Source organism: Pseudopodoces humilis, chromosome 6 (assembly GCF_049639895.1).
Source record: "Pseudopodoces humilis isolate 2021_Gansu_Grassland_sample_001 chromosome 6, ASM4963989v1, whole genome shotgun sequence".
NCBI lineage: Eukaryota > Metazoa > Chordata > Aves > Passeriformes > Paridae > Pseudopodoces > Pseudopodoces humilis.
The window spans coordinates 67521234-67540233 of NC_142205.1; the positions used below are offsets into that span (position 1 = coordinate 67521234).

Sequence of the window (19000 nt, forward strand, 5' to 3'; positions counted from 1 at the left end):
ACATCACACACATGTACACAGACTAAGAAAGGAGCTGTTGTTTCAGAAGGGACTTTAGAACAGCAAATTAAATCCCATAATGGCACTGTGATTTGCTTTAAGACATCCACAGTACCCTAATAAAAAAGGCACATGTCAGCTCATATGATGAGGCAGATGATGTCTCTGCAGGCAGCCTCCGAGAGCCTTTAACCCCTGAATCAGAGGGTAAAGAGAGAAAGCCAAATCAACACTTCCAGCATAAAAGGATGGAAGAACTTGTTCTCTCCCTTTCCCACCAAGGGGCAACGGGGTCACTCTGTTGTGACCAAGGCTACCATGGAAAAGTTGTCAATAGGTGAGGACTGTCATTCTATTGCCTCAACCACCAATATTTATCTTGCCAAGGAAGTGAACCATGGCTTTTTCCTAAGAAATTATCATCCAAAATTACATTATACTAAGAAATGATTAAAAATCATTAAATAGGACTGTGGCAAGACAACTTGGAGACTGAAATCATTGAGTCTCGACACATAGCTACTTAAATACAGTGTTCATCACTTTTTTTATCATCACTATCCATAACCATAAACTGGACATACTTTCAATTTTTTTCTGGGATACATTTTCTACCTGCATGCAAATAAATTCAGGAATCCCCCATCACTCATCATGTGTCAATACAACATATCTGAGCTTCAAAGATGATCCTTTAACATTCTAGCCCAACGATTTTTTTGTTGTTTTTTTTTTTTCTTTTCATTAGGGTAAGTCTTTGCCCTTGATCAAGTTCCTTGAGGGAGGATGCTGGCAATAAAAGCATAACTACCCAAAACCAGGCAGTAGCAACACCTGCACTGGATGTGAACTCTCAACACACCTCTCAGAGTAATCAGGTCCTTAATCCACTTAGATTATGAATTATTGTAATAGAATGGGGATACAACCAGAGATTTAAGGAGTACACACTGCTCATAACGTCCCCGTGCATTTATAAGGCCCAGAGGATGAAGCAGCAGGGGACCGAGACCATCAAGGCTGCTTAGAGGAAGAGATGCAATCTTTTCAGAACAAATATTTGCTACTTTCAGTAGCCAGCATTTCTCTGGATCCACAGTCCCACACCTTCCACCCCCTATACAATGTAGCCATTGGTTTAAGCCCTGGACCTCTCAGCCTTCCTCTGCCATGCCCTATACACTGTAACCATAGGTGTGAATTCCCCTGGCCTCTCACTGCCCACACTCTGCTACATTTACTCCTGGGTGCAAACTCAACTTTGCCATCAGAGCAAACGGCTGAGCTCTCCAGGAACAGTCATCCATAGGCTGCTGAGCCTGGAATGCTCCTTCATACAGCCTACTGTATTCTCTGAAGTAAACTCTACCAGGAGCTACTCTTGGAATGACAAGACTGGAAGGTGTGAAATTGACTCTTGCCAACCATGCAAAAAACACAACAGAAAATATAACAAAGAGGAACAGAAACCCAGAACTTCACATTTGTATCTCTGCATTTATTTATCATCTTTTCTCAAGGTCTCTGCTGTTCTGTGATGAACAGCCCAGTCAGCATGCTGAAATATAGTCCAAAACCCTAAGTGTTTGGATTTATTTGCTTTCCCCACTGCCTTATTTTTTAAACACATTTTTACTATTCATTATGTCACTTGTGGCTCTCATTTACCACATACCACGTTAATAAATAAAAAATGTATTAGCTTTCTCCTGGGAAGAAGACAGGAGGAGTATTCTGTGGCACTGAGGTGACAGAACACTGATACTCATATTTTATCTTCACAGCAGCCCCTTAGGGTGTCGTGTAGTCATCTTTCTCCAAATGAATATCTGAAGCAAGAAGAGATAAAGGCCAAATCCCTTATTTATGATGCCCATACTGAAATACTAGGGGCCTGCTTTTCAGGTTGTGCATGTTTGGAGCACTTAGCAAGCTAAAGGAAGACACTGGACTGCCTTAAAGGTATGAGGATTCGATTTTACTGTGAAGTTGCACCTTGCAGTCAGCCAGGCTGTCTTTATAGCAAAAACACATACTTAACAGACTTTAAAAAGTGAATTTTAATTTCTTGTGTCACACATAATCCATTCTTCACAGTACCAAAAAGATACAAGGGAAGTTAAAATCCTGGGGGGAGGCACTTAATTTTCAGCCTGCTTCCAGTATTACAAACCCGATCCAATTTTCACTGCAAATATTCCATCCCTAAAAAGCCAAATACTCAAAAGCAGCTACTCCTAACATCTATAAACTCATTTCAATCACATCAGATAGGTAAACTCGTTTTAACCTCAGCCTGGCAAATTAACTCAACACCAAGAACAAACCTCTGCTTGAGCTAAGTCATAAAAAATTTACAGGAGGCATGCATATATGCAAGAGCTGGCAGGAGAGAAACCAGAAACTCGGTGACCGGAGTGCAGCCACTTGGCAGGGACAGCTGCACCCACCTGTAAAAGGTCTGTCCTGCACCTACAGATGAGCACAAAGGCAACCAATGTTCGACTCAGTGCCTGGGAGCATTAAGGTGACGTGGGTCTTGAGCTGAGCAAGAAGAGGAGAAAGAAAAAGAAATGTCTGTTTATCACATCCTTTGTAAAGTCATTTTCCTGGCACGCCCCTGTAGAAACAGCTGAATAAAAGGGGTGTCCAAAGGTGGGGGGAAAAGTTGGCATTTCATATTGAGAAGAAATACTTTTATATGGTTATGAAGTGGGTAGGGAAATAATTGACGTGGCCAATTCCCTTATTACTGCTGGAATTCATGGGGGGAATAAATCAGGAGTTTAAATCTGCCAGACATATCCCTCAAATCTTCACAGAAATCAAGTACTTATAGAGTTTATGTTAAATTTGTGTTATTAGAGGTTAACTACCATTCTGAGGACACTCCCAGCTTCTACAGCAATTAGTAACTGGTGGAGTGACGATTACACCCAAAGTGACACATTAAATGACAGGAGGCAAGTCCCCCACATCTCAATAAATGGATGTACATAACATGTCTCGATGCCTCGTCTCAAAAAAGAAGCCAGACTTAAGGCAGTTCCTTAAGGGAAAGAAAAGGCGTTTTTGCATTACCCTCTCCATCACTGCCTTTCAAAGGGTCTGCAGCACTCCCGCTGTGAAATCAGAGGTTTAGATAAGTAAATGATATTATAAAGGAGGCTCACAAACATAGACACAACTTTCCTCTCAGGATACTCTTACACTGTCAGCACCCAGAGGCACATTAAACACATCTCACAAAACAAAAAGCTGCCAACCTTGGCGCCTGTCCCAAAACTCTCCAGCTAGGTCAAACATTTCAAACCCATCCCAGCACAGCTTAGGAAATTCAGCTACTCTTCAGCCAACAAGCAAAGGGAAGAGGAAGGAAGAGAGGAAGGTTGTTCTCAGAAAAAAACCCCAACAAACCCACACAAAAAAACCAAGGGAAGTGACAGCAGCCACAGAGCAATTCTGCCACGGGACAAATTGCATTGCCTTCATAGCTGGCACCCAATTAAAATTAGCAGGTCTGAGTTTTTTTTGCAAAAAATCAGCAAAGATTCAGGTCTGTTTTCTGCCCTGTCTGCCAGTGCTTGAAGTCCCACTAGCGGTAAACTGTAAACAAAATAAACTAGAGCTTTAATTACACTAATGAAATCCCGCTACAACCCCCAGCAGAAGCAGCTGCATTGAAAGCAGAGCTCAGCAGAGCCACACCTGGTTGAGCCGGTGTGTGGACAGCCTTAGTCAAACAAAATTTGCACTACAGTAGCTTAGTAAATAACAGGTCTGCTTCAAAACCATTTAAATCAGAATTAAAGCATACTCAAAGAAACGGTAAGATACAAGATAAAAATCATTCTCACAATAGCCTACCCAATGAGCTAGAGTTTCACAGCACAAGTGGTATCTTTTATTTATCTATTTTTAATAGTACATGACGTGAGTTTTCCAGCAGAAAAGATAAAAGACAAACTCCTGCTATGGCAACCAACACACCACTGCTAGCCTAGGATCCCTGATTGGGATGGTTTTTAATGTACCTTTTAAAAAGTAAAAAAATACTGCTCAACCTTGCCTCCCAGACTTCTTCAGGAGAGCTGGTTCTTTTCCTGCTCACACTGCCAGGCTTTGATACTGAAGAGGAAAGAAAGGACAAAACCAAAAAAACAAACCCCAAAACCCACAAAAACCAGAACCTAAAGGCTCACAGTAGTAGAAATAAGTAAGGATTTCCCTCATGCACACTCCTCAGCTTAGAGAGAAAAATAAAATTACTGCCTTTGGGGCCTTTGTTGTTGGTCTTAACAAGGCAATAACTTTTTCTTTTCCTCCGCTTTTTTAATTTGAGCACAGCACTGCACCTTTGAAATACTCTATGAAACTAAGTCATCTACTCCATACCCATGAATTTTTCTAGAAGTATACTTCCTCTAAATTTCTCCTCTGACACATCACCACAATTTGAGGAAAGGGGAAGTCTTTGCCATCAATCAAAGTAAGAGTCAGTCTTGTAGCTACAAATACCTCCATCCTTAAGGGAACTACCTACAGGTTCACACCAGACCAGTCACAACAAAAGATTTTGATGCAGTAACAAGTGCTAGAACAAGTTATGTGAGGAGATAAGAAGTTACTAGCAGAAGGTATTACATATCACAGTAAACACAAGGTAATTCTGCACACTGCTAACCAAAAGCATAAACCTCTTGCCTATTTCCCACGGGATAAAACGATGCAAAAGAGCAATCACGAAACAGCAGCTGATGCACATTTCACATGCCAAAGTTCTCTAACAGCATTCCCAAAAGGGTGAGTGACTTCAGCACGCCATGCACGAGGATAAGAGATCTCCCTAAATGTGTCCATACCTTCACACAATGAGCCCAGACGATCCACTACAAAAAAACCTACTCATGAACACTGTCAGAATGTGCAAAACTCAGGCCATGTTCCTAAACGAACATCCCTGAACATCCATTCAGAGCCAACTGCCTAACTGGACGCTCAATACTGCTGTTATCAATGGCTGTTTGAATAACCTATTAACATACTTTTACAAACAAGAGGAATACTCCCTCCTCCACACCAGTTTTTCTTTTCAGTTGCCAAAATTTCTGGCCCCATTGTTTAGCTGGTCACTACATATAAAAAGCAGAGGGCGGGGGAAAAAACCTTACATGGCCACAATAAAAGGAACAAGCCAGAAAAGCAGAATTACTGGATTAAGTGACACAACAGAAGAACTCACGTGGCAACAACTGTGGCCTTTTCAATATTAAGCTAATGGAATATAAAGTTACATGCTGCAGCAAACTACCAGCTTGGGAAGTTTTCACAAAGTTGAGTGAAGGCTGCTGTGGAGATGTGTCTTAGGATGGGAAAACCAGTCTAGAGATTGTGATTGGAATATTTGCTACATGGCCACCTCTAAAACACACCTCCACGGTATCAGTGTTATGTTATGTATTAATTATATCCATAATGTAACTACATCGGGTTTTTTATTGATAATGCAAAGTGCAAACGCGTTATCAAAACATCATTACGAATCACTACCACTACAGCTTCAGACGCACCAAAAAGCAGGTGCAAGTCCTGTTAAATCACTGTGTGTGTCTCAAACCCTCTCAGGACCAGAGGCACTGGCAGAGATCGTCTTTCACCGCCCAGGGACCAGCACAGAGAAACTTCCCTCGCAGGCCAAACACAAGCGGAGGCGCCTGAGCTCCCGCCCCCTGGCCTCACACCCTTTCTGCACGGCGTTAACCCACGCCAAAGGGAAAACACGGAATCCCCGACACCGGAGGGGCTTCTCCTGGCACCGCTCCCCCGTGGAGCGGCCGGGACCACGGGAAGCACGGCGGGACCAGCACCCGGGGGTCACCACACCGCCCTCCGGGGCAGAGGGGTAGGCACCAGGCCTCCTCCCCGTCCCGGCCCGGCAGAGCCCCGCGCCGAACCGCGGCTCCTCCCGGCGCGGGGGCGGCTGCGTGTTCCCGGCAGGCCCAGGGCGAGCGGCGGGGCCGACCCCTGCGCGCCGGGCCCATCCCAGCGGGAAGCGGAGCGCAGCCCGCTCTCAGCTCCCTCCCCTCACTTACGCCATCGCCCTCCGCGGCTTCTTCCCCGCGGACCCGGAACCGGCGGCGGCGGCAGCGGCTGCCGGGGCCCTCCCGCACCTCACGGTGAAGGCGCGGCCCCGTCCACGGCGCCCCCGCAGCCAACCGAGAGGCGCCGCCGTCCAGCGCAGCCAATGGCGGGGCCGTCCGCCCCCCGAGGGGGCGGGACCGAGGCGCCGCTCCGCCAATGGCGAGGGGCGGCGCCGCCCCCGTGTGTGTGTGCGGGAGCCGCGCCCGCCCCTCCGCGGCGCGCGCAGGCGCGGGCACAGCTGGAGCCGCCAGATGTGCGCGGCGCGCTTGGCCCCGCGGGCGTGGCCGGAGCCGATACCTTGCGGGGCCGGCGGGCACAGGGGCCCGAAATTGGAGTCTGGCTAATGGATACCGCCCCCGGCGCGGCTGGGTGCCCGTTACCTCGGGAGAAGGGGTGCTGCCCGCCGGCCGGCGGCTGGCGGAGCGAGCGCCTGCGCGCCCGCGGCACCTGCCGCTCGCCCTTGTCCTCGCAGCGTTTAACTGCGAGGCACCGGAGGAGTTTGTTGGCCGAGCCGCCCGGTAAGGGGATGTTCGTTTTCCCGCCCGTTGTTTGTGCCCTCCAAAGCAGGTGAAGAAAGCTGGCCCCTCGAAACGAGATTTAAAAAGTGAATTTTCAAACGTTTTTGAACACGTGTGGCCGTGGCTTGACTGCCCTGTGTAGCCAAATATAAGTACACACATTTCTTTAGAATCGCCCAGGGATGATGAAACACTTAGTTTTCTTTAAAATCACCCAGGCGTGCATCCTCCAGCCTTCAGCAGTGCACCAGAGGAAACCAAAACAGTGACTGTGTGTGTGTGTGTGTACACGTACCTTCTTCCACGAGGTCCTTGCACACTGTCAACACTGGTGCTGAGCTCCACGTTCCCTCAAGGCCCCCAAGGTTTCCCGTGTCTCCTGAGGGGTACCCATCCTCGGGCACCTGGATCAGAAGGCTGGTTGTACCCCTTGGTAGCTGCAAAATAAATCCTGTGGGTGAGAAACACACATTCCCTAAGCCTTGGTGCTGCTCTCGCTGGCCTGACAGTGAGACCTGTCTACGGGCTGCCTGGATTTACTCGGGCCAAAGTGAAACGGCCCAGCTGAGCAGAGGGCTCCCGGCTCCGCTCTGTGGCCCACGTGTTCCTGCCTCCTGGCTCGTCTCTGCTCAAGCATTCCGCGTGGTTTTCCCCGCAGAGACAACTTCCAGCTGGATCAGCAAACAGCGAGCATGATCCTGCCCGCTGCACAAGGCCATGGATGCCCCTGGGGGCCTGACAAGAGCTCTTAACCTGGCACAGAAAGGCACTGGCAGGATTATCCCTTGAGCAGTGCCACAGGTGAGCCCTGACCCCAGCTGTCCCCAGCACCCTGCTGGACAGAGCCGTGCTCAGAGCAGCTCCATGCATCCTCCACCCAGCAGATGAACCACCATCAAAGCCAGCGTTACCTAACGAGGTTTATCCTCACTGTTTTCTATAACATTCCCATCATACCAAGCATAGTAAGAAAAATATTGTTTAAATATTCCTGGTTTTCATATTGAAGCCCCCCCTTCCACCTCCTTCCCTGCTGTTGCTAGAGCAGTGGGCTCCAGCACTATTCCCTGACCTGCTGTGCTGAAGGGATGGAGTTTTGGGAGGCTCTTCCAAATGTTTTTACCCACATGGTGCCTGAAGGCTTTGATGAGGTCCATGCAGATAAGTCACACAAAGAAATGTTAGCTCAAAGCTATCACTAGAACTTGGGGAAGGTGGGCCTGTGCCTGCTGTAAGAGATGGAGGTAAAAGCTTTAATGCTGACACAGGCCTGGCTGGAAAACTGAAATACAGAATTAATACGAGGAAAAATATTTACCCCTCTACACCTTTGAACTTATTTGTTTTCTAAAGGACACTAATATTTACATTCTCTGTAAAAGAGACGTGTGCTTTCCTCTCACAAAAATATTTTTATGTTTGACTAGACTTATTTTTAAACTCTTATCAATACAGGGCAGAATGTGTCCCAGAACAACCAAAATAAGGCAGAGGGAAAAATTATTTCTATTCTTAGTGTAATACCACAACTTAAAGTTACCAGGTTTGAAATAGAAAATCCAGGGTAGCCAAAACTCTGGGTCTTACTCCAATTCTATTGGTGAGCAGGAAATGGAGAGGCTTTAAGTCTGCTTGTGCAACAGATAAAATCAAGCCCAAAGGTTATTCCATGCAGTATTTCTAAGCAAAGGTTGGCTGAAGTCCAAAATGTTTGTCTGAAAAATGAGCCCCTGTGTGTATTTGTAACCTGCAATTTAACAGCTTCACTTTGCCTTAGGACAGCCAGCAGCACTGCAGCTTTCTAGGTCTTTGTTCCTTTCTTTGTTAATGCAGCAAGAATTAGAACTATTTCTAATAAAACTGGTAACAAAGAGTAATTTTAGCAATTAGTACCAAAAATTTATATCATTTTTAGATTTAGATTTGTCCTGTTTTCACATCCCTCTATTTTTACACCTGAGAATTATTTTTTCAGCATCATTTTACTCACTTCAAAGAAACTGGTTCTTCTCAGGCTCTCACCATGCCTTGCACATGGGCAGTGCAGTGAGTCACTGCATCCCAGCCTGGAGCCATGGAAAATGGGTGCCAGGATTTCCTCTTTTTAGGGGGGCTCCTGGTGTTATGTTCAAGTTTCTGACCCCTGAGTGCAGCTCCCTGGAAGCAGGGGTGTTGCCTGGGTGTGACAGGGACTGGAGCTGGTGGCTGCTGTAGGTTAGTGCTGACGTGAGCTTTGTGGATTCTCTCAGCACCCCTGCCTGATTGCCTGCTGCTTTTTTGAAGATTGCATTTTTGGGATGTTTGCCTCTGATGCTGATTTGCATCACCAGTTTCATTCCTTCCATTACCTCCCATGACCTTTTGGGGGAGTGTCTACAAATGAGTTCCTGATATTTTCCCCCGCTTTCTTTTCATTCTCTCTTCTTAAAGGAGTTTTCCCTTCATTTTCTTTCTGATAAGGAATGATGCCAAATTGCTTTTCTCAGCCCATCCTTCTGTACACTGATTCCAGCCAATAAAATACATTTGACATTTGAAATTTACTTGTAGAAATTACTTTTAAAAGGGTAAACTAATAATCAAAGCTTCAAGATACCTTAGCCACACAAACCTAAAAGCTCATGTCATAAGAGAAATGAATTGATTAATTACCTTTGTCTTCTGTAACCCAGTTGATGACTCAGATCTGAAGCTCCAGGAAAGCCTCTCCTGACACACTGAGCCATTCTCGAGGCAGTTTGAGATTAACAGATGAAATACAATGCACTGCAACACAATTCAATACCTTTAAAGTAAAGTAACAAAATAACTGTAATATCTAGATTCACATTTTTCAGGGTGGGGCTAAATCATGGGGTTTTTCCACTCCTGTCTGCTCTGTAACATACCAGAGGCTTCCCTTTTGGGGGAAAACTGGCATCTTCTGATGGTGTATGTATATGCACACAGCACAAATGGCCCAGGCTTGAATGTTGTCTCTAGGGTATAACTTTTCAATCTTGCCCGAATTTTTCTCATGGCCTAAAAAACAGAGAATATTTCATCCTGAATTCTTCCCAGCATATGTTGCATCTCTAGTTATCAGCACGGCAGCTGAAAAGATTTTATAAATGTTGTCTCATCATATAACTTTCAAGTTAAGGAAAGTTACATCCTCTATGCTATAACTTGTTTTACATTGGGTGGCATCCCCATTTACCTCAGTATGTTTATTTTCATGCCTGAAATTCCAAGACTTTCTTTGTAAGCAAAGAGGAGTAGTTGAGTAAAAGCACTGTCTTTAAATTATTTATGCCTCTTCTGCTTTGCAGTGGAAGATGCTTCTCTGAACATTGTTCTAAAAGCTCCCAAGTCATTTAGCCCATTGCTTTATCTTTGGGTGATGCCATCCAAGGGTCAAAGACAAACTGATGTCAAGGCTGCCAGAATTTATTCAGAAAGAACCAGAAGCTGCAGGGTACTCAACACTATTTAACAAAAGCAAAAATATGACTGAATATTCATAGTCTTTTCTGGGACTTAAACCATTTACCTTGTTAGAGCAGCCCTGGCATTTTCCAGGGGAATGGAGCAGTCACTTCCCAACTGACATTAAATGACACTCACAGGTATGACCCCTCTAAAAATCCTGCAACAGCCCAGTAAGCAGAATCAGGCATTCACCATTGTGGAGCTGGAAGCTGATTCACTGGCATCAGTTACTTGAGAGACAATTCATTTAATCAGGAGGCTGTAAAGAGCCCTTCCATAGCCTTATCAGATTGAAAAGCCCTTGTCAGGCAATCCTCTTGCAGGGAGCAGCTCTCTTAGAATACCAGGGAATTGTTTTCCTGATGCTGCATTTGGTATCAGAGGCTGCAGAGTGCAGACGTGGGCGTCTCACACCTTTGGTGGACGAAGAGCAGCACGGTAATCAACTCAGAATTCAAAATATTTCCCTCTTGCTCCCAGCTCTGAGACATCAATTGCAAATAAATAGGAAAGAAAAAAGCACATTTCTACTACTCTGTGTATTATGAAACTTAATTCTGTCTTCAACTCTGCTTTAGTGTGGGGTTTGAAGTTGCTGGAGCTGTGAGGATATCAGTGGTTGATTTATGTTTCCTCTAAGTAACATCGGTATTTACTATAAGAGTTCATTCTAGATTACATTGAAAACAAACAAACACTGAGCTTAGAGATAAAGAAATATAAATATTCGTTATGCAAAATATTCACAACACTGCGAAAACTCACTTCAACAAGCCAGAAGCTGCTGGGTCAAAACACCCACATCATTTAACTTCAGGGCAAAATCTTAAATTCCTTGGTTCTTTTCATCTGAGGATAAAATCACAGACACTTAGTTCAGAAAACAAACAAATATTAATAATTTGGTTTAAGTACATAATTTGCCAGAGCTGGAAGTCGCTTGTTATCAATTACAGAATTAATTTACTCCATACTTGACCTTTCAGTACTCAGTGTCTTTTTAACTTCCAAAGAATATTTATTCAAGGAGTTTCACTGAATGTTGCCTGTCTTTCAAAGGAGTTCCCCTTTTCATGGTGCAGCCAAAAACTGATTCCCGAACAGGTTCCTTAACTGAGGAAAGCATCCTTGCTCCGTGAGTAATTTACTGGTGTCTGCATCTGTGCACCCAGATCTTATGTGAATATAAGAAAAATGTAGAAAGATCTATATTTGAAGATATTCTTCATTCAATCCCTAAAAAAATTGCAAAGGACAATATAACTTACCTTACATAAAGGTTGTGCTGTCACAGTCCTCCAAACTAAGCAATATAATTTTCACTTTGATCAGGTGTCAGAGTAGAATATGAGAATACTAACAAAACATGTTCACTTTTATTAGTTTCTTCAAAGTATCACTTTCATAAACTGTTTCCTTCTGCTGTAATTAATGAGTGTGACTGTAAACCAACACTGATAATAAAATCTGCATTTTAGAGACCAGTGTTGTTTAGCCAGATTCTCAGGACTGTTCTTGTGCCTCTCATTCAGACCTATTGGACACAGATTATCCTGTGAGGAAACAGGCATCAAACACACAAAATTAACAGTGATTTCAGCAAGCCCAGGGTATAGCTTGTAGAAACCAAAAATTTTCTAAAAATCATCTATCAAAACTGTTTTTAGACAGCACTAAACATGCTATTTCTGGAAAAAAATTGGTACTTTTAACTTCAGAAAATGACAGGTGAAAACAAGCAAACAGGTAGGGATTCCACAAGATCCCATTGCTGTATCTTGGCAATCCCTAAAACACACTTGAGTGTCCCTGTGTTGTACCTGCACATGTTGTTTTTTTTTTTTCACAAAAACCTTCATTTATTATTTTAAAATCCCACCTTTCTACGCCACATCACTTGCTGGATGTGCACATGTAAAGCTTAATTGTGCTACTGCTTCCTTTCTTCAGTATGGATTTTTTTGGTATGGGTTATAACATTTTCACTCTTAAAAAAATGGTTGCTGTTGTGTTTTCCTATGATCTGTTCACTGAACCCACTAAAAGCCCATGCCTTGCTTCAGGGCAGTATTTGGAAGCCCCTAAAGATCCTGGACATCCTCCCAGCTTCCTGACATGGTCCCAGTGCCACTGTATGCACCACAGGTGACAGCAATATCCAGCAGTTTAGAGCTCTTTCTCCCCATCTTGTTTCTGGCCAGTTGCCTTCTTGATTTATACTGGATTTTACTGTGTGTCTCCAGCCCTATAAATAGTTATCTGCAGGGTAACTAGAAGCAGCTGTGTCCATTCCTCCAGTGTTCATATCTTACATTTCACACACTGAGTTTTATGCTGTTCTGCTGGTAATAAATGGCGTCAGATGGTAGGTTAGCTTTAGCCTTTAAAATTTCTCTTATTTTTAGTTATTCCGGCTCTCAAAAGAAGTGTATTATACTGAAATACACTATTATTAGACTTTTTGTGCTAGATGTATAGGCATATAGTATAAGCCTTTTGTCTAAGCAATCTAAAACCCATTTTGAACATATAATGAGAAGTATTTACCAAGTAAAGTTTCTTTTTTAAACTGGAGACCCCATTCCTGGCACTACTAATTATCTAGAAGAATGAACTGCCACACAGCAAGTGGGTGTTACACTCTGTTGCCAGAGAAAGAGGTGCAAGCACATTCTTTCTGGTGGTTCATGACTATTTTTAACTTTAATTTCCTTTGTAATTATTTCCTTTCCTGGATTCATAAATCTGCAGTAGCCTGTTATATAAATCTCAGCTATCCCATGTTTACAAATAATTCTGGCTTATACTCCATGTTCTTTGCACTTTGGAAATTCCCACAGGCTTGGAGTTTGGGTGTACAAAGACAGACACAGGGGTATCACCCCATGTTTAATACCAGCTCTGTACAATAAGCCTTTTTTAATAGCAAATATCCACCTACATTTCTTTTAAACCTCCTCCAGCCTTTTTGTTGGAGAAGCTACTTTTCACTTGGTGTCTCAATGGCTGCTGTGTGGCAGGACCATACTGAGACTTTGTGGGAGTTTATACCTTTCATTACTTGTTCATTTTCTGGTTTAAAATTGAAAAGGATGGAGGAATCCAACAGTGAATTCTTCATGCTCAAATATAACATGGATTTAAGGGGTGATATAATTGTGCCACTGAGGGAATAATGATGCTTAAGTGGAGATTTTAGGAAAACGATTTAGACGTGAAAGAAGACATGTAAAGGTAATAATTGTGGCACAAAAACCAGACCAAAGGCTGTCAAAATTGTGCTTGTGGAGAGCCATTAAACACAGGAAACAGTGATGGTTTATTATTGTAAATTACAATGCAACTTACCTGTGTTCAGTGCTTGAAATGCTTGTGCCCTAAGTGACCAAGGGCTTTGGAAGTTGCCTAGGAGATCCTCTGGCACATTATACACCTCTAATGTCATATTTTCCCAAACTTTTGTGGATAGCTGCTTGGCAGGATTGCTTTGAGGCCACAGAGGTGACCACACTCAGCTAGAGCAGTGCCTGCTCATGTGAGTGGGTAAAGTGACTTCTTTACATGTATTTTTCTGTATTTTCCAGGACAAATTGGAAAAATATAGCATTGACAAAGCTGTAAGGGCAGTGTCTTAATTCACTGTGGATACCTCCTCTTTCAAATGCTACAGTGTCAAATTGCAAAGATCCTGCACCTTACCTTCCAGGCTTTCAGCGTGAGCAAGGTGACTTCAAAAATGTCCCTAAAATAACAAGCAGCAGTAGAAATAGATGAGGAAAGGCTTCAAGACATTGCATCCAGGGAATAAATCAATGAGCTGTCAGCTGACCATGGAGCTCTGGCCCACCAGGAGCTCCCAAGCCCTCAGCTTGAAGAGTGGGATCATGCCAGGAGAGAGCAGAGCAGCACATGTAAGGCTTGCTCCTGTTCTCAGAGAAATTACTGGAAGTTTTGACCATGACATCCATGGAGGCAGGGTGTATGCCATTAATATTCCTAAGAGGGAGTGTTGCTGACACTTTCACAGTGTGATCACTGCAGATCCCACCTGGGTAGCGCACAAAGCAGTGCAAATAAATATATTGTTATTGATAATAAAATATGATGATGAAAACTTGCTGGTGGTAACACTTAGCATTGCTAATATACAGCTCACAAGCTTGGAGACACATGATTTTGGCGATTTCAACTAATAAATACTTCACTAGTTACATTTACAAGGAGTAAGTAATTTATAAACAAGCAATTTATCACATTTGCTTTCATTAAACTAAGCAGCTTCCTTGATTATATGCTGGCCATTCTGCCATTCACCACCCTTCAAGAGTGAGGTGGTTTTTCCCTTCAAATAATATCAGCTCTTCATTTTTTCCATTTCGTGGGTAGCTGGCAAATGACAGCTCAACATTTTCTGTTTGCACAGTGTGTCTTCTCTGCCTACCTGAGCCATCCTTGAAAACAGTCAACACCAGCAGGTGCCCTTGAACTACAGGTTAAAGTTACTGAAACTGCTGTTGTTGAAAAGAGAACACTGGTCACCATTTCTGTGCTGCCTCAAAAGCTGTTATCTGAAATCCTGGATGTTTCCTATGGCAGTGGCCAGAATGGGGAGATAGGGAAGCATTATCTTCTGGCAGAAGGAGCTGCACAGTTTCCCTTTCAGCCTGCAGTTATCCCACTTCCCTGGCTCAACACGTGCACAGGAAAGAGTTTGTTGACAGACTTTGAAATGAGTTTATGGAGTTTACACTTTCATTTTTATTCAATTTACATTTGCAAGAGGCAGGGAAGGAAACCAAAAATCAAACTTACTATGGAAAGCGTTTTCAGTATTAACTGTGCAATATAAGAAACTCTTCTCCTTGCAGATTTTAAAAGTGAGACTTCAAAATCTTTAGAAACAGGGCTTCTGCTAAACTGACAGTATTTCTTTGACTTTGACCATATTAGTCATTGCTTTTGCAGACTTAGCAAACAGGAAAACTGCTGGCTTTAGCACCAGCACTCCCACAAAAAAGCAAGCCTACTCTCTTTTGGCCTACTGCAATGTAGATGCCAGCTTAGTATTTCAATCTAAAAACAAGCATCTTTGTGAGTCCAGAGTCAGCCCTTCCTGGCAGGGAGCAGTTCTGGATCAAATGGTGTCCCCTAGGTGTATTTCTCTTTGTCGCTGTCACCCACAGACACGTCCTCTGAAAGCAAAGGGCCCAAGAGTGATGCGGTTGACTGCTGAGCAGGGGGCATCATTCAAGCACCAAAATGGCTTTTGACCAGCCAGACTCCTGGAGTTGTTTCTTAATCAGCTCTTTTCATACTTTTTATTGATTAAAGATCTAATCTGAAGCCCATTAAAACCAGTGAGGACAGGCTGTGTCACAGGGCTCTGACAATGATGACAGAAGTGATGGATTTAGTGTAACTATCTGCAAACACAAAATCCTCCTGAATATTTATTTATTCTTTTACTATTTGCTCTCAATTTCCTACATGTTTCCCTCTTTGACACTTGCTGATGCATCTCCCACCTGCCCCTCCCCAGCTCCAGAGCCCTGGGTGTATCTGATGTAGCGGGAATGGAGGAGGTTGGTGCTGATAAGTTGGAAGGAGGCAGGGAGAGCAGGGACAGGGAGAAATTGCACACCAGCAGAGCAGTGAGCTTCTGACAGGGTGACTTGGCAGCTCCTGCTCCCCTCTCCAAGGTGGATACAACTTCTGCAGAAGCAAGAGAGTAGAGGAGAAGAGTTATGATGAGGGTAAGGAGCTCAGAAAGGGCTTGGAAACTGTACCTGGGTGCTTTCCAGCTGTGTTGTTGATCTGTCTTCTGAACAAACAACCCCTGACTTGGACCTTGACATGGCCTTTTGGTATTAAGAGTTTTCCAGCTCCCAGGACACACGGGCCTCAGTGTGGGTCTGATAGGGACTTAGAGGTGATGCCAACTCTGCCTAGCAGGGGCATGTGCTGAAAACTTGCAGCTCTGGTCTACCAGTTCCAGCTGAGGGTATCACCAGGAGTCCTGGGCTGAAAATACCCCAGTTTCTCTCACAGAAGGGCTGTGTCTGGTACACAACTGGGATGAGGTGTGAGCACACACAGTGCAGCCCTTGATCTCATGGCTGAGACCTAATCACCTTGAGAAAATGAGCATCAAGCTTCTTTCCTACTTCCCCATTCACCTCTGATGGTCAACTCTGCCTCAGCCGAGCTCCAGCAACCACAAAGACGGAAAATCATTTTAAAACAGAGCTCTTGTGGTTTACAGCAACAATGAGTTCTTTGGGTGCTCCTCTCTGGGAAAGGTGTTTTCTTTCAGCCTGGAAAAAAACAGTGATCTGAGAGCTGAAATTGAACATAATTTTACTTTTAATGAAGGAAGGGGATAATAAAAGCTGATAATACCTGTAGATAACAGCAGAATTCAGTATACTCAGAAGGGCTGCTGTTTGGGGTTGGGGGTTATGGTGGGTATTTGTTTCAGGGTGTGTGCTCTGTTTACATTTTAGACTCAGGCAAAGGAATCCACTCTTGTGTGTGCTGTTTTGTTTTTCTTGCCTGAACTTCAGGGCTGTGTATTTTAAATTCAAAAAGTGGAAACTCCAGCACGTACTTCAAAAGATTATCACGTATTGTTTTACATTCTGTGCCGGACTACAAGAAAGTATCGGCAATTCTCTGAACTGTGGGGGTCCTTCCTCAGCTCCCCTGGCCCAGCTCCAGTAACAAAGTGCCTACCAGAACCTTCTGTTCAGCTAAGAACTTCCTAAAGTTCCTGATTGAACTTTATCAATTCCTTACTGTTACCCAGGTCCCATAAAAGACAAAGACCTGCAGTATTGAATTAAACATGTTTCTTTTTCTTTTCCATGTGCAATACTAAGGGACAATTGCTCAGACAATTTCATTTACTGTTTCAGTAAGAGCTTTCATAAAAAAAATCCAGTATTGGTGGACCTACACTGCCTCAAACATCAGTTTTATGCTTTTATGCTTTTAAGATGCTGCTTCTGTAGAGTCTCTGGCTTTACCCAGACTGATAAGGAGCCTCTAAAGCAACTGGTATTGATTCCAGCCTGCCAAAGGTAGCACTGGCAGCAGCATTAGGTGTCCTTCAGATGATCTATGCAGAAAGTCTCTCCTATTTGTCAGCAGCAGCTCCATCCCCACAGTTCAGCCAGGGAACAGATTACATGAGCTCTCCTCAGCCACTCCAGCGTTAAATCAGACGAGTTACTTCAAGCAGCCACAGCAGCAGCACAGATGAGAGGGGCTGGCTTCTGCAGTGGTGTTGATGAGGAGCACTCCAGGAATTCATTCCCCAGGCTGAACTGACGGGGTGAGCTCTGGCACAGCAGTAACCAGAAGCTCTGTGTGTCTCAATCTGCCACCACCTTCCCAGCAATGATTGTCAGAACACAGCCTTAGTATAGGAAACACTAAAATTACTGTTGGGATTTAAACCCAGGTGTCACCTTCTCAGGAGTACATGATGTTATCAAAGTGCACCAGAGACTTTTCTACCTGCATGTCCTTTAAAGGGCATAAGGTTTCTGCAAATCCTTTGAGTACTAGAGGACTCATTGCCACTAGCATCACTGACAGGACTTACTTTAGACTCAATTGCAAAATTATAATTAAACTGAAGAGCAAGCCTGCAGTCCTCTATGCATAATCCCTAGCTCTGTCATTTCTTCTGCAAAACTGACTCTTTTCTCATTAGATACAAACAGAACTGGTCCAAGTTCATTTTTTGCACAGTAACTGAAAACTTGTGATAAACTCCCAATATATTTGGTGGTATCAGTAAGTAAGCAGGTCTGCTGGCACTTATGTGCTCCCAAGCAGCATGTGGCCCTTAGATAGGACTATCTGAAAATGAGCTTTCCCGCTACAGTACCTCCATACCACACTCCAGGCTGGCAGTATTTGCTTTCCCTTCCAGTTTCCTGGTTCATAAATCCTTCTCACAGCTCCTGACCCTCATAGGATTGTACATACCACCACGTAGTTTTTCTTCCATTTGTAGCTATACTTTTATCCTTCTCACCTGCTCTGACTGCATCTCGTAGGTTGCAGCCTGTGAAAGAGAAAAGCAAATGCAGAGTTCCTCATTCACCGTACCCCAGAACTTCTGAATTCGCTGGTCTTTCATTAAATTGAAAAAATTGATCTGTTGGCAAGTTCAGAAGAAATAAAAACTACATTGACAAAAGAAGAAAAACAGTTTTTTCCACCTTCTTAAACTTCTCATAAGTTAATTACCAGTGTCAATCTATAATCAGAAAGAAGGAGGGCAAATTGTCTTTTGTTCTTATTGAACCACATATAAAGGCTGAATTTTATTATGATACAAAAGGAAAGAATTTGTCATCATTAACTGTAATGTTTTCGGGAAGGAGGTTAGATAGGAGACTTAGCATCATTAAAGGTTTTTATCTGAAGATTTCCTGCCTCAAGTAATTGTTCTGAAGAAGTAAACACACAGAGAGATTATGTCATTAATTCTCCTTAATGAAGTTCTGTGCTAAGTGTTGTTTTGTAGGTTCATTTGAAGAGTTTTTGAAAAAATCTCTGAGGTTTTGTTTATATACTTATTTTGTAGATGCTTTGCAAAACTGTGACTAAATAATATATTTTGTGTCCACTGTATTCCTACTAGCTTAGTTCTTTGAAATCAAATGGGGTGGTTGGTTATGTGGGTCCTTTCCATAACTACCAGTGGAGCCTCATGAAGCTAATATGGATACAGCAAATTTGGTTAAAAAGATTATTTTTTTGTTATCTTCTATAATATTCATTTCTAAGCATAAGCACACATATCAGTGCAGTGCTGTAATACTGTGTAGTTTATACAAAATACCTGTGAAGGATCA

The 19000-nt window shown here is 43.4% G+C and overlaps 1 protein-coding gene across 10 annotated transcripts in view; it reads right to left on the reverse strand.

The window, feature by feature from the left end:
• Positions 1-6181, reverse strand: part of BLTP1 (bridge-like lipid transfer protein family member 1) — an 86699-nt gene extending 80518 nt beyond the window's left edge. For all 10 annotated transcript variants that reach the window (XM_088055935.1, XM_088055936.1, XM_014259628.2 and 7 more), the window contains exon 1: positions 6093-6181. The gene's annotated coding sequence lies outside the window, so the exon portion shown is untranslated. The remainder of the gene's footprint in view (positions 1-6092) is intronic.
• Between the last annotated feature and the right edge of the window lie 12819 nt (positions 6182-19000).